This window comes from Balaenoptera physalus (genome assembly GCF_965194825.1).
Source record: "Balaenoptera physalus genome assembly, contig: HAP1_SCAFFOLD_866, whole genome shotgun sequence".
Classification (NCBI taxonomy): Eukaryota; Metazoa; Chordata; class Mammalia; order Artiodactyla; family Balaenopteridae; genus Balaenoptera; species Balaenoptera physalus.
Genome location: NW_028125916.1, coordinates 354,469 through 371,986, shown reverse-complemented (window position 1 = coordinate 371,986; position 17,518 = coordinate 354,469).

Sequence of the window (17,518 nt, the reverse complement as noted above, 5' to 3'; positions counted from 1 at the left end):
AATATAGAAGACTGGTAAGAATCTGAAAAGGAATTGATTGATGTCTCTCTGTAAGTGAATCAAGTGGATGTACAGAAGGAAGAAACACAGCATTGAAAATCAGCTATACCCCATTATAAAAATAAATTAGAAAAGAAAAAAGAGATACAAAGACAGTGAGAGGGAGAGAAATTCTTACAAAATTCATTCAGGGGCTGTGATGCAACCTGGATTGACCACATCTAGACCCACAGAAGAAACCTCCAGAACAAAGGTTCAAGGATAGTGTCTCCAGCGTGTTAGAAAGCTTGCAAGAAAGGCAGTGTGGCTGGAGCACAGTGAGCAAAGGAGAGAACAGTGAATGGAGAAGTGACTTCTTCACTTGTTTCCTTCTAGAGTTTAACAATAAGTTATTTGATCAGACTTTTCTTTTTAAAAAATTACTTCCTTGAATAACAATAGCCAAATAAATATAGGAATTGTTTTGATATTTCTTATTCTTCATAACAATGCTAATGGTGAATTGCATTTATATTATTAAATATATTATTCTATGATAAATGGACCTCATTGGGACTTATAAAAGGTCAATGGACAGGACCCAATTTATATATTCTGCCTTAAGTGAGAGAGTCACTTCAGTTTTAAGGACACATACAGACTGAAAGTGAAGGGATGCAAAAAGGCATTCCATGCAAACGGAAACCAAAAGAAAGCTGAGGTAATATAAAATACAAGATAGACTTTAAGACAAAGATTGTAATAAGAGACAAAGAAGGTCATTATATAATTATAAAGCAGTCAATCCAACAAGAGAATGTAACATTTGTAAATATTTATGCACCCCAAAAAGGAGCACCTAAATGTATAATATTAATGACACAAAAGGGAAAAAAAGACAGCAATAACAGTAATAGTAAGGGACTTCAACACCCCACTTTCGTCAATGGATAGATATAGAATATCAAACAGAAAATCAACAAGGAAACATTAGACTTAAATAATATGTTAGACCAGATGGACTTAACATACGTTTACACAACATTCCATTCAAAAGCAATAGAATACACATACTTCTCATTTACACATGGAACATTCTCCAGTATAGATCATGTATTAGACCATAAAACACATCTTAAATCTAAGACGATTGAAATCATATCAAGTATCTTTTCCAACAACAGTGGTGTGAAACTAGAAATCAATTACAAGAAGAAAACTGGAAAATTCACAAATATGTGGAGATTAAATAGCATGCCACTGAACAACCAGTGGGTTGAAAAGAAATTAAAAAAAATCTTGAGACAAATGAAAATGGAAATACAATATACCAAAACTTATTGGATACAGTAGTAGCAGTTTTAAGAGGGAAATTCATAAGGATAAACCCCTACATGAAGAAAAAAGAAAATACTAAACAACCTAACTTTGTACCTCAAGGAACTAGAAAAAGGAGAAACTAAGACAAAAGTTGGTAGAAGGAAGAAAGTAACGAAGGTCAGAGTAGAAATAAATGAAATCAAGACTAAAGAGACAACAGAAAAGATCAGTGAAACTGAGAGCTGGTTCTTTGATAAGATAAACAAAATAGATCATTAGCCAGACTCATTAAGAACAGAAGAGAGAAGACTCAAATAAATAAAATCAGAAATGAAAGAGGAGATGTTACAATTGATACCTCAGAAATACAAAGGATCATAAGAGACTACTATGAAAATTATATGCTAACAAATTGGACTATCTACAAGAAATGGATAAATTTCTAGAAACATAGAACGTACCAAGACTGAATCACGAATTAACAGAAAATCTGAACAGACCAATTATTAGTAAGGAGATTGAATCAATAATCAAACCTGGGCTTCCCTGGTGGCGCAGTGGTCGAGAATCTGCCTGCCAATGCAGGGGACACAGGCTTGAGCCCTGGTCTGGGAAGATCCCACATGCCGTGGAGCAACTAAGCCCGTGAGCCACAACTACTGAGCCTGCGTGTCTGGAGCCTGTGCCCCGCAACAAGAGAAGCCGCGACAGTGAAAGGCCCGCGCACCACGATGAAGAGTGGCCCCTGCTTGCCACAACTGGAGAAAGCCCTCGCACAGAAACGAAGACCCAACACAGCCAAAATTAAAAAATAAATTAAAACAAAAAAACCCAAAACCCAAAAAACATGTAGGGAAAAACCAAGTCAGCCACAACATTAAAAAAAAAAAATCAAACCTACCAACAAACAGAAGTCCTCACCCAGGTGGCTTCAGTGGTGAATTCTACCAAACATTTAAAGAAAAATTAATACCAATCTTTCTCAAACTCTTCTAATAAAGAGAACAGGAGGCAACACTTCCAGACTCATTCTATGATACCATCATTACCCTGATACCAAAACCAGACAAGGACACTACAAGGAAAGAAATTTACAGGCCAATATCCCTGATGAAGATGGATGCAAAAATTCTGAACAAAATATTAGCAAACTAAGTCAACAATACATTAAAAAGACCATACACCATGATCAAGTGGGATTTATTCCAGGGATTCAAGGATGGTTCACTATCTGCAAATCAATGTTATAAACCACATTAACAAAATGAAGGATAAGAATCATATGATCATTTTAATAGACGCAGAAAAAGTATTTGACAAAATTCAACATTTATTTATGAAAAAACTCAAAAAGGTGGGTATAGAGGGAACATGCGTTAACGTAATAAAGGCCATATGTGACAAGCCTGCAGCTAATATCATATTCAACAGCGAAAAACATAAAGTGTTTTCTCTAAGATCAGGAATAAGACAAGGATGCCCACTCTTGTCACATTTATTCAGTATAGGCTTGGAAGGAAGGAAAGAAGAAGTAAAACTGGTTCTATTTGCAGATGACATGACATTACATATAGAAAACCTTAAAGATTCCACCAAAAAAAGTTAGAACTAATCAATGAATTCAGTAAGTTGCAGGATACCAAATCAATATATAAAAATCAGTTGCATTTTTATACGCTAATAACAAGTTATTATGAAGAGAAATTAAGAAAACAATCCATTGACAATTACATCAAAATGAATAAAATAGTTAGGAATAAACTTAACCAATGAGGTGAAAGATCTGTACACTGAAGCCTATAAAACACTGATGAAAGAAATAGAAGACACAAACAAATGGGAAAATATTCCAGGTTCATGGATTGGAAGAACTGATATTAAAATGTCCATACTATCCAAATCAATTTACAGATTCAAGGCAATTCCTATCAAAATACCAATGGCATTTTTCACAGAACTAGAATAAATAATCCTAAAATTTATATAAAACCACAAAAGACCTGGAATAGCCAAAGCAATCTTAAGAAAGAAGAACAAAGCTGGAGGTAACATGCTTCTTGTTTTCAAACCGTATCACAAAGCTACAGTAATTGAAACAGTATGGTACTGGCACAAAAATGGAAACATAGGTCAATGGAACAGAATCAAAAGTCCAAAAGTAAACTCTCCTATGTATGGTCAATTAATTTACAACAAAGGAGACAAGAATATACAATGGAGAATGGATAATCTCTTCAATAAATTGTGTTGGTAAAACTAGACAGCCACATGCAAGAGAATGAAGCCCTATCATACACCATACACAAAAATTAACCCAAAATAGATTAAAGACTTGAACAGAAGACCTGAAACCTTAAAACTCCTAGAAGAAAACATAGGAGGTAAGCTCCTTGACATCAGTTGTGACAATGACTTTTTGGATTTGACACTAAACAGAAAGGCAAAAAAGCAAAAATAAACAAGTAGGACTATATCAAACTAAAAGACTTCTGCACAGCAAACGAAACCATCAACAAAATGAAAAGGCAACCTATGGAATGGGAGAAAATATTTGCAAATTATGTATCTGATAAGGGGTAAATATCTAAAAAGTATTTAAACTCATATAAATCAGCAGAAAAAGGAAGCAAGAAACAATCTAGTTTAAAAATGGGCAGAATATCTGAATAGAGGTTTTTCCAAAGAAGACATACAGAAAGCCAACAGGCACATGAAAAGATGCTCAACATCACTAATCATCAGGGAAATGCAAATCAAAACCATAATTAGGTATCGCTTCATGCATGTTAGAATGGCTATTATCAAAAAGACAAGAAATAACAAGTGTAAGCAAGGAGGTAGAGAAAAGGGAAACCTTGTACACTGTTGGTGGGAATGTAAATTGGTGCAGCCACTGTGGAAAACAGTATGGAGGCTCCTCAAAAAATAAAAATTAGAACTGCCATATGGTCTAGCAATTCCATTTCTGGGTACTTATCTAACAGAAACAGAATCACTGTCTCCAAAAGATACCTGCATCCCCATATAGATTGCAGCATTATTTCCAATAGCCAAGACATGGAAACAAACTAAGTGTCCATGGATGAATGAATGGATAAAGAAAATATAGTGTATATACACAACGAGATATTATTCAGCCATAAAAATGAAGGAAATCCTGCCATCTGTGGCAACATGGATGGATATGGAGGGTAAGTGAAATAACACAGTCAGAGAAAGACAAATACTTATAATGTCACTTATATGTGGAATCTTAAAAAATAAGTTAAAATTTAAAAAAACAAACTCATGGATACAGAGAACAGATTTGTGATTACCAGAAGCAGGTGTGTGTGTGGGGTAGGGGGGTGTGTGGGAAAATGGGAGAAATGAGTCAAGGTGGTGCAAAGGTACAAACTTCCAGTTGTAAGATAAATAAGTCCTGGGAATGTAATATACAGCATGGTGACTACAGTTAACAATACAGTTTTGTATATTTAAAAGTTGCTAAGAGAGTAGATCTTAAAAGTTCTCGTCACAAGGAAAAAAATTGTTATTATGTGCTGTAATGGATGTTAACTAAACTCACGGTAATCATTTCGCAATATAAACATGTATCAGATAATTATACCGTATGACTAAAACTAATACAATGTTATATGTCATTTATATCTCAATAAAAAAATTCTGCATAGAGCCCAAATGGCCAGGTCTTTATACTGCCACTTTGCTCAGTCAGTAGAAGTGGGCTGCCCTGGGAAGGGCCTAACCTCCACATAGGTGGTTCTCTGCAGCTGAGACAGAAGGAGCTGATAGCTAGAGGCTGTCTGCAGACCACATCTGAAAGGTACACTCAAATATCTACCACAGTAACTTATATAAATGTTTCAGTACGGGGCACTTAGGATTAAGGCTGCTACTAGTAATACAAAAAAGAATTGAAAAAATTAATTTTGAAAAATCCAGTTTTAGAATAAACATGAAATAGATAAGCTACCAAGTTCTAAAAGTAAAGTTCAAGGCAATGAAAAACATTCAGAGACCTCATCCTACTACTCCCATTTTAGTATCTCCATTAATGTTGGCTAGTTCCAGAATTAGCTTAAGTTTTTCTGGTGATTAGTGTCATCTCTTGGTATAGCACACAAGAGTTTTAAAACATTAGGTTTTCTTTATCATTTTAAGAAAATATCACTTGTCAAATTGGTATAAATTATAGGTGCATTGGCAACACATAATAATTAATTAAACCTCTTAAAGTTTGTTAAAATAGTTACAAAGGTAATGGGATATTTTTCTCTAAGCAATTTTAATCCAGTTAGAAGGTTTTGGGAGTGTCAAGGAATCTAAGACAGAAGGTTATACCACCACCTTGTGGTAAAATGACTGAAGAGCAGACAATTAAATTGTTTTGAAAAAATGCAAAAAAGAAAATACTGATACCTAATACGGATACCTAATATCTAGGAGAAGAGAGATCTAAATACACAGAGCACTATAAATACTTTAGATTTAAAGGAAAATGTTTTGCTAGCTGTTGTCACTGGATTTCAGTACTTTGTTCATTTATAAACTTCAGCAGTGTAAAGCTGGTGAGGCAAAATATTACATGCTTTTAAAAAAGTTGGGATCAGTTATGTTATAAGAGATTTTACTAACTCAATATTGCCATATCATATTTGAATTAATAGTTTATATTCATCCCTAAAATACAAATCAGAATTTTCAGTACTTTTAAACTGATAAAGCATTTTATATCTGTTTTTACTACATTGTGTAGTATGAATTTCACTGGGATATTTGTAACAGAGCACAAAATACTTTCTTTACATATCACTTTTTTTTTTTACAATAAAATACAAAAGAATTCACCTCTTTATAATACATGACTTGCCCAAATCCTCAAAATCAGGGTGAAAATAGTATTGAAGAGCCTGAATGAAACATTATTGTAATTTTATAATCTTGATTTTAAAATCTTGAGGTAAAGGATGCAGTGCTGGAAATAGGTGATTTTAAGCATCTTTTAAGCAGAGCAGTGAAACTCAAAGACAACTATCAATCAATAGTTTTTAAACTTGTTTAACAGTAAGAATCATAAGGGACATTTGTTCAAAGTACAGTTTACTAGGTCCCAATTCCAGACCCTTGGAATTAGAATCTTCAGGTTAGGACTCTGCAAAAATTACTTATGGAAAAATGTACCCCCTGGAGATTACTGTCCTGCTAACTCAGGAAACATAGCTCTAATTCAACTATAAAACCTAACATAAGACACAGTATTAAAAGACCAGATAAATAAGAATCCCTGTTAATATAAGTGTTGGTCCTCTTATCTGCAAAGAGGGTAGCAGTGACTGTATTTAAGTAATGATAGGACAGCGAGCACTGACTCACTGTACGTAAAACACCTCGCACAGTGCCTGGCACAAAATAAGGCCTTAGATAATGTTAGCTGTGATAACTGCATATCATCATCATTATGAGAGTGATTTCAATTCTTATAATTTATATATCATTTAAGAAAAATTCATTTGCAATAGAAATCTAATTTCTACAATTATTAAAGCTGTAGAGAAATTAAACTATGAAACAAAAATAAGCCGTTCTCATGAGTTATGTTTTTATAAATCTTGAAATTACACTTTTTGCAAGTTTTTTTTTAACTTCAAAGAGTTATACCACGACCTTGTGGCAAAATGACTGTAGAGCAAACAACCATTTACCAGCTTGTTCCTTAGTCATCACAGAGAAAAAAATTATTTATTTAAGTGAGGAAACAAAACGTAATTGTACAAATATTGGTCGATAAATGTAAATGTGTGAATGAATAAGTGAACAAATAAGCAAACTAATCCCTAAACAGAAAAGTAAAATTGAGAAATGCAACTCTCACTTGAAAATTGCATATCTTTCAGAGGCAGGAATCTGCCAACTTACTGTCTTGCCAGGTGTTCAAGTTGCCCTGGGCCTGTGGAGCCAAGTGAAGAGTCGCAGTTCAAGCTTTGAAAAAGTAGCGTTGTCAGGGCATTGGGTATCAGGTCCTGGTTAGAGGCAACTCCCATGACATCTCAGACAGCTCGCTGTAGGTAGGACAGTGGGCAGGTGTGTCAGCCAAGTGATGCTTGCCGTAACATGTTTGCAGATAGATACGTTATACGCAGAATGGGCATCCCTGAAATCCTAAGTGTGTTGTTCAAACCTTCTTAGAAAAATATTTCGGATGAATTTTACGTGGAATCCCATCTTCCTACCTCCCCTTCCCATCTTGACCATTTTCAAAATGATGGCATAACTGATTTAGAATGTCCGCACAGCTTTCATGAAAATTTTAGGTTATTTCAATTTTGTTGTTTGAAATGAATGTTCAAAAATCAAACATTTATCTAATCTACCTCAAATGTGAGACGTGTCGATATTTATTTCTCTTCTGACAATTTGTATCAGCTCAAATGTACATTTTACTGCTTATCCACTTTTTGTGACCATAATTTTAAAAAGCCATTTGGTGTAAAATAAGCAATTGATTGTAAGCTCCTCAGCATTTTCCTATTTTTTTCTTTAATGAAACGTCTCTGAACTCACCTTGACATTTCCTACTTAATTCTTACCCACTGGTATCCAATTATCACCCTATTAACATATACACCCAATAATAGCTTCCTTAATTTACTTCACCGTGCTAATAATTAGCAGGAGATTACCCATGAATGTAGGGATGAGGAAGGGAACATTTACTAATATATATTTCTGAATTTAGAGAACCATGATAGTCCATAGACTAACATAATCAGAAAAAAGTTTCCCGTTTAAAAAAAATGCATCTTAAAAAGTAAAATGCAGGAAGATGAAACCTAATAAGAACATGAAAAGGCAACTACTGTATAGCACAGGGAACTATACTCAATATCTTGTAATAACCTATAATGGAAAAGAATCTGAAAAAGAATATATATATATTATATAATATATATAAAACTTAATCTTAACATATGTATATATAAAAATGGATCACTCTCCTGTATACCTGAAACTAGCACAACATTGTGAATTAACTATACTTCAGTAAAAAATCCAATCAAATCAAAGTATATTACAAACACTAAAAAAAAGGAAAGACAAGGCTTCAACAAAGCTTACTTATTACTCAATAATAATTAAAAACTTTCCAAGTATAATGCACCAAGCCATCCACATATATTGATTAAGTTGTATCTTATAAATGTGGTCTTCAATGAGCATCTCAGATAAGGAGAAGAAAAAAATACTATGGGAACAATTCACTGCCTAAGTAGCAAATGTGAGGAGACTTCAGAGATGAGAGAGGTGACTTCTGAGAGTAGTACTACTCCCCTGCTACTAACTCTTCTCTGCTTGCTAATCACTACTCAACACAGTGTGACCCTTCTCACCATCTAGAGACTTCCTCTTTTTTGACTACCTTGATAGCCTCTTACCTGGTTACTGAAGTAGGGAAGAAAAAGAGCTGTTTCCTCTACTCTTCTAAGTTCTTGACAGAGACCCCTCTAACAAAAGACAGATTGACAAGAGAAAAGCATACAAATTCGTTTATTGTAAGTTTCACGTGACACCGGAAGCTTCATTAGAAAATGAAGACCTGAAGAAGTGGTTAAACCTGAGAGTGTTTCTGTTTGGTTGGAAGAAGAGTAGAAAGTCATGGAAAATATGATAGGACAAAAAGGGGTATGAGTTTAGTGCGGTAAATTAGGGGAAATAGCAAAGCCTTTTCAGTCTAATTCCTCTTGACGTCTTGGAGATGAGGATGAACATTTTCTCTGGGTATAGAAAAGGCACCCCTCACATAAGGGTCTTATGATCTCCTGCAGGGGAAGGTCAGAGAGTCCTTTCTACATATGCTCTTTCTCAAATTCCTTCAGCTTAAAATATTCAGTATGCCACGGTGTCATATTTTGGGTTAGTGTGTCCTGAACCCCGATCAACAGATTCACACAATTAGTTCCATAACAAAATGGAATTTAATTGGCAGCTCTAATTTTCAGAAGTAAGTTGTTCTGTGGACTTCTTCAAAGACACTGAGAATGTAATTTGAAATGAGATCTAAAGGGTGATTATTAGGTGGGCAAAGGGAAAAGCCTAGGCAAATGTTGTGGGGCAACATGGAAACAAGGGTGATTTGAGAAACTGCAAAGTCAGCATGGCTGCAGCAGAGAGAAAGAGCGGAGAGTAATGAGAGAAGAGGCGAGGCAGGGGCCCAGTCACATCAGCCTTTGTAGGATCGATCCTAAAAGCAATGGAAGCTCTATTTTTAGTAGTTTTTGTTGTTGTTGTTGTTTTAATTAGTCATCCATTTTATACACATCAGTGTATACATGTCAATCCCAATCGTCCAATTCATCACACCACCACCACCACCGCCCCGCAGGTTTTGTTTGTTTTTAAGGAACCTCCATATTGTTCTCCATAGTGGCTGTACCAACTTACATGCCCACCAACAGTGTACAAGGGTTCCCTTTTCTCCACACCGTCTCCAGCATTAATTGTTTTTAGAGCTACCATAAGTTCTAGCAATCCTACTCCCAGGCATATATCCAGAGAAGACCATAATTTGAAAAAGATACACGCACCCGAATGTTCATTGCAGCACTATTTACCATAGCCAGGAAATGGAAGCAACCTAAATGTCCGTCAACAGATGAATGGATAAAAAAGACATGATATGTGTGTGTGTGTGTGTGTGTATACATATATATATAATGGAATATTACTGAGGCATAAAAAAGAATGACAAAAAATAGTAACATGATGGACCTAGAGATTGTCATACTGAGTGAACTAAGTCAGAGAAAGACAAATATTATATGATATTGCTTATATGTGGAATCTAAAATCATGGTACAAAACAGAAAGAGAGTCACAGATGTAGAAAACAATCTTACAGTTACCAGGGAGGATGGGAGGGAGGGATAAATTGGGAGATTGGGATTGACATATACAGACTACTATATATAAAATAGATAGCTAATAAGGACCTACTGTATAGCACAGGAAACTCTACTCAGTACTCTGTAATGACCTATATGGGAAAAGGATCTAAAAAAGAGCATATATATATATATATATATATATATATATATATATATATATATATATATATATATATATATATATGATTCACTTTGTTGTACAGCAGAGACTGACACAACATTGTAAATCAAGTATACTCTAATAAATTTTTTTTTTAAAAAGCAATGGAAAAACATTGAATCTTAAAGCTAGGGAGGAAATGATGATATTTCCCTTCCAGGTAAAAGTTTTCCTTCAGACAATTCCTTCTTGCCTAGTGACCATGACGTGCAGCCCATCTCCAGTTGTCCTTCCTCCAGAGTTCATTGCTCAGGTGTGGGCATGTGACTAATGGGCAGCAGATCCAAAGGTGGCAGGCAACCAGTGAACTCGGTGGACAGGCTCATTAAGATTAGCTAGACCAAACCGATCCACTTTCCCAGGAATTTGAACTGACACATAAAAGTAATATTCCAGTTATCAGAAGTTGTCATGTGGTTGAGGATCTATCCCAAGAAGCCATGAATTAGTTGGTGATATTCATAAAGTTATTCTAGATTTTGACTTGGAAATAAAATTAGGTAATTTTATAATTTTAAAGTCATCTGTAGGGGGCCTCTTAAATTTACCAGCACACGTACTACATTTTTATTCAATATCTGAAGTCACAGATTGTTGTCTGATTCTAAAATGGCAAAAATGTTCAATATGAGTTTATTTACTTCTACTTAATGAGGTTTGTATTTTTTTTCTTCCCCCCACACACTGACAAACTTCCTACTCTATTAAATAAAAGTGAATTTCATGAACACAGTGAAGGATTTGTGTGTCTGTGCACACGCATCTCAGTGTCACTTTTGAACCGATCTCAATTATTTTGGAAACTCACTCTTTGGTCCTCTGAACACCCCATTTCTAATGTGTGGAGGGAGGGTGTTTCCCACCACCAAGAAGTTTTCTGGACGCCAACAGGGTGTCCTACAGTTCAACTCAATTCTAACACTATATACTTGGAAACAGCATCAGATTCCATAGGTTATGGGCTCAGTCCTACCAGACCACATGGCCCTCCACTGCCACCCACCTCCTTACAAACACACACACACACACACACACACACACACACACTTCAGATGTGAATCGCAAGTCCAGGTTATCACCTGTGCTTCTGACTGATTGACTATAGATCAGCAATTCCAGCGACCCTCCTTGGTTTGGGGTTAATTTGCTTGAGTGGCTCACAGAGCTCAGAGAAACATTTACTTAACTGATTGCTGGTTTATTATAAAAGAATATGACTCAGAAGTAGCCAGATAAAAGAGATGCCTAGGGTAAGGTATGAGAAAGGGTATGGAGCTTCCTTGCCCTCTTTGGGTGTGACTCCCCAAATCTCCACGTGTTCACCAACTCGGAAGTTCTTGGAACCCCTCCTTTTGAGTTTTTATGGAGGCTTCCTGAAAGGCATGTCTGATTACAACACTGCTGGCTGAACTCAGTCTCCAGCCCTGTCCCCTCCCCTGAGGCTGGAAGTTCAGGGGTGGGGAGGAAAGTGAAAGTTCCAACATTCTAATCAAATCTTTGACTCAGCTAGCAACCAGCCCCCATCCTTAGGTTCTTTCCAAAAGTCACCTCATTAACATAAAAACACACCTTTGTTGTCCTTATCACTTAGGAAATTCCAAGACTTTTAGGAGATTTGTGGCAGGAGCAGGGTTTGAAGACTGAATATATACTTTTTATTGTAAATTGCAACATAACACTCACCAAAATAGCTTTCAACATTATAGACTGTGAACTCTATGAGGAAGGACAACTTGATTTAGCCAATTAAGTTTTTGGTGCTGTAGTTTACAGAAAAAATATAACCCTGAATTGTGGTGCTAATGCCACCTGGTTCAATTTTCTCTATCAGCTGACCTCAACTTCATAATCCCATACCTTATACACACTTTTGTTAACTCCAAGAGTTTGCTTTTGTAACAGGCCCTCACAAACAGTAAAGTATTAAGGACATCACTGAAAAGAAAAATTCCGCTGAGATAATTTTTAAGTGCATGACACCTCTGCCTCCTAGTCATCCTAGTTCCTTCACATAAATTGTGTTCAAGTGAGAGAATGTAATTTTATTTATTATTTTTTAAAATATTTATTTATTTATTGGGCTGTGACAGGTCTTAGTTGTGACATGAGGGATCTGTTAGTTGCGGCATGTGAACTCTGAGTTTTGGCATGTGGTATCTAATTCCCTGACTAGGGATCGAACCTGGGCCCCCTGCATTGAGAGCACAGAGTCTTAGCCACTGGACCACCAGGGAAGTCCCAAGAGAATGTAATTTTAATAATAAATCACAAAATTGGATGTGTGTTAGCAAGCTGGGGAAAAAACAAATTCCCGAAGTAGCAACCAGGAGGATTCCCTCCAAGCAGGACAGAGGACGACTTTGCTTGGGAATTTGAGCAGCCCCAGAGGAAAGCTCTAAATACGCCAACATCAGGATTTCCACAAGGAAATGTCCCCGCCTGATCACTCTACATGAAGACCACAGTTTAAGAAATTCATCTGCTCTCAGAGTTTCCATTTAGGTTTCCAATGTACCACTCTTAACTATGAGCAAACAGGCAAGCAACAAAACAGGTAGAAAAAAAAAAGAAAAAGAAAATATGAATTAAGTCGAGAGAAGAAAAACATTATTAAAATAGCATAAGTATCCTCAGAGCCATAAGATATTGCATTCATAAACTAAAATGGATGCTTTGAAAAAGTAACATTCAAAGAACTAATAGAGATATTTTGAAAATTGAAACTATTAGAGCAGAAAAGAAAAATTCACAAGATTTAGAATATGAAGTCAACAATTCTCGCATAAACTAGGGTAAAGAAGCAAATAAATAGGAAACAGTGAGGGGGAAAAAGAAAGGAAACAGTCCAAGAGATCTGATAGAAATTTCCAAAAAGAGAAAAAAGTCCATAGAAAGGATAAAGTCATGAATAAAATAATTTTCAAAAGATTAGCAGATCTGGAGAATATAAGTTTGCACTCAAAAGGGATTTACACACAGAGTGCCTAACATAATGGAAGGAAACAGAGCCCATCAAAGTATATACCTGTGAAATAGAGGAATATTGACAAGGTGAGAGAGAAAGAGAGAGAGAGACAACCAGGTTTCAAAGAAAAGATAAGAATTTGAATGATTTCAGTCACATTTGGGCCTAGAAGACAGCTGAGAAATACCTTCAAAATTTTGTGAGACGCCAGTTTCCAATCTAGTGTTCTATACTTTGCCAAACTATTAAGTAGAAAGATGATAGAATAAGGGAATATTCACATATGTAAATTCTCAAAAAATGTTTCACATGCATCTCTTTATTAGGAATATGCTGGAAGATATACTCCACCCAAACAGGAAGTAAACAAACAAACACTCCCTTCTTCCCCAACAAGAGATGGAACCCAGGAAATAGGAGATCCTACAAAAGAGACAGGTGAAGGGAATTAAAATGATAGTGAAGTGTGTCCAGGACCAAAGGTGGGCACAGAGAGGAACGAGTCCAGGTTGTAGCAGCTTAGAAGTTTCCAGGAAAGTTATTTTTTAGTAAGAAGAGAAAATTCGGAGAAGACCTAATGTGTTTGGATATAATAAGAAGTTTATTATACAACAGAAGGAGGCTTTGGAGTTGAATTAGTGAAGAGTACATATAAAGTTGATAGAATATGAAAGAGAGAAAATATTAGCTCAAAGTTAAACAAAATGTACAAGAAAAAGTGATCATAGTATACTGGATTCAGTCCTAAAAAACAAAACCAAAATTTCACTCTTACCAAGTTGAAAGAATGTGTGTGTGTGTGTGTGTGTGTGTGTGTGTGTGTGTGTGTGTGTGTAGTGGGGGTTGAGAAGGGATTGTGAAAAGATATAAATCCTCATCTTCCAAAAATGGGAAGTCAAAAGGTAATTTCAATTAGAAAATACAGGAAGTAGAAACATGTATAAACATGTTACATGGAGACACAGAGGTAAACACCAAAAGATCAAGTTGAAAAATTCAAAGTGGTTGCCACTTGGAAGCAGGAAGTGGGATGGTAGAAGCTTAATAGAGTCATTAGAAACTTCAAGCTTTGGGCCAGCCTTTCCATAAATAACAACCTCAAATAAAGGGAGGAAAGGAAAAGGAAGTGAAAAAATAATAAAATCTGGAAGAATATAACGAAAAACGATTCTATGCCTTTCTCTATGGCTTGAATATGTAACAACGAAGGTATATCATATTTATAATAAAAGACATTTTAAAAATTAAGTATATACATAAATAAACAAGTAATGCACAAACACACTGGCCTAAACAGCCTATGGTATAGTGAACATATCATTATTAGCAGCTTTTGGAAACAAAACCTATTGTTCCTTTAGTTTTATCATTATGAGATTAACATTTTAAAAGGCAAAGAAGCATAAAGACATAGAAATTTTCTCCCACCGCTGTAAATACTATTCTTCTCTCATTGCCTTTCATGTGACAGTAACATGTTCTCCAATGATCACAGTGATTTGTGTACTTGAATAGTACTCTTACTTAATTGCCTGATTCTGCTCATGATACTTCTTTTAAAACTTAGACTAGTTTTCTGATATGGGGGGAATTTTCACATTCTCTAAATTTCACTTTTTTAGGTGTATTGAGTATCAGAAAGTTATAGTCTTCCTATCTTAATACAGACATAGACTTTGGAACATGACGAGACAGGTTTAAATACTAGCTCTGCCATTCAATAGCTGTGTAACTCTGCTCAGATTATATTGTATTTCTGAGTTTCAATTTCCTCATTTTAAAAATGGCAATTATAATGCCTACATTGTAAGTGTGTTATAAAGATTATAAATAATTTGTGTAACACAGTAGGTGCTCAGTAAATGATTACTTTTGCTATTAATTTAGGTTAGCTAGGAAAGGGAAAAAATGCATCTTATATCCAAATTTTCTAAAACATGATGTCTCAAATTGATAGAGATCATGCTTTTTTTGACATAAAATACAATGGAATAGTATTGGGGTGTTCTTCATGAACTGCAAACAGCCTGTTTTCTGTTTCCCACAGGAACTGCTTTGGGGATGCTTTTAGGACAGCCTGAGTGGCATATTGGTGGTACTAATGGTATAAAGTATTGATTTGGGTTTATACTAAATGCAATTTTATTTAAACAGGGGAACCCCCTCCCCCCACCCCCTCCAAATACACTCTCTGCATAAAGACAGAAATCTCCACAAAATATTGAGGGTAGAAGTAGGGAAGGGTGCATTTGTATGGGATGTTGACATCTTTTATCTATATAACTATGTATAAGTGAATAGAAAACTAAAACACTTTAAATCTAGATTTTGCTATTAAGGACAAATGATGAAAGCAGAAAGCTGAAGACCCAAAGCTGTCAGAAAAATCTGACTAAGCCTCATTAGTCATTTAAGAAATAAATCATAAATAGATCACAATAGAAAGGCTGTCGACTCTGAGGGACTGCTGAGCATACACTTTGGGCATCTTTGTGCATATTTAAAGTGATGAAAGGGAAAAAAACCTACAACCAAGATTACTCTACCCAGCAAGGATCTCATTCAGATTTGACGGAGAAATTAAAACCTTTACAGACAAGCAAAAGCTAAGAGAATGCAGCACCACCAAACAAGCTTTACAAAAAACGCTAAAGGAACTTCTCTAGGCAGGAACCACAAGAGAAGGAAAAGACTTACAATAACAAACCCAAAACAATGAAGAAAATGGTAATAGGAAAATACATATCGATAATTACCTTAAATGAAATGGATTAAATGCTCCAACCAAAAGACATAGACTGGCTGAATAGACACAAAAACAAGACCCGTACATATGCTGTCTACAAGAGACCCACTTCAGACCTAGGGACACATACATACTGAAAGTGTGTTGATGGAAAAACATATTCCATGCAAATGGAAATCAAAAGAAAGTTGGAGTAGCAATTCTCATATCAGACAAAATAGACTTTAAAATAAAGACTATTACAAGAAACAAAGAAGGACACTACATAATGATGAAGGGATCAATCCACAAAGAAGATATAACAATTGTAAATATTTATGCACCCAACAAAGGAGCACCTCAATACATAAGGCAAATGCTAACAGCCCCAAAAGGGGAAATTGACAGTAACACAATCATAGTGGGGGACTTTAACACCTCCTTTCACCAATGGACAATTCATCCAAAAGGAAAATAAATAAGGAAACACAAGCTTTAAATGATACATTAAACAAGATGGACTTAATTGATATTTATACGACATTCCATCCAAAAAAAACAGAATACACTTTCTTCTCAAGTGCGCATGGAACATCCTCCAGGATAGATCTTCTCTTGGGTCACAAATCAAGCCTTGGTAAATTTAAGAAAATTGAAATCATATCATGTATCTTTTCCGACCACAACGCTATCAGACTAGATATGAATTACAGGAAAAAATCTGTAAAAAAAATACAAACACATGCACGCTAAACAATACACTACTTAATAACCAAGACATCACTGAAGAAATCAAAGAGGAAATAAAAAAATACCTAGAAACAACTGACAATGAAAACACAATGACCCAAAATCTAAGGGATGCAGCAAAAGCAGTTCTAAGAGGGAAGTTTATAGCAATACAATCCTACCTCAAGAAAAAAGAAAAATCTCAAATAAACGACCTAAACTTACACCTAAAGCAATTAAAGAATGAATAATTTAAAAAACCCCCAAAGTTAGCAGAAGGAAAGAAATCATAAAGATGAAATCAGAAATAAATGAAAAAGAAATGAAGGAGGGCTTCCCTGGTGGCGCAGTGGTTGAGAATCTGCCTGCCAATGCAGGGGACACGGGTTCGAGCCCTGGCCTGGGAAGATCCCACACGCCGTGGAGCAACTAGGCCCGTGAGCCACAACTACTGAGCCTGCACGTCTGGAGCCTGTGCTCTGCAACAAGAGAGGCCACGATAGTGAAGAGGCCCGTGCACCGCAATGAAGAGTGGCCCCCGCTTGCCGCATCTAGAGAAAGCCGTCGCACAGAAATGAAGACCCAACACAGCCAAAAATAAATATAAAAATTTTTTTTAAAGTTTAAAAAAAAAGAAATTAATAAAACAATGCATAAAGGCTGGATAGAGTGTGGAGAAAAGGAAACCCTCCTCC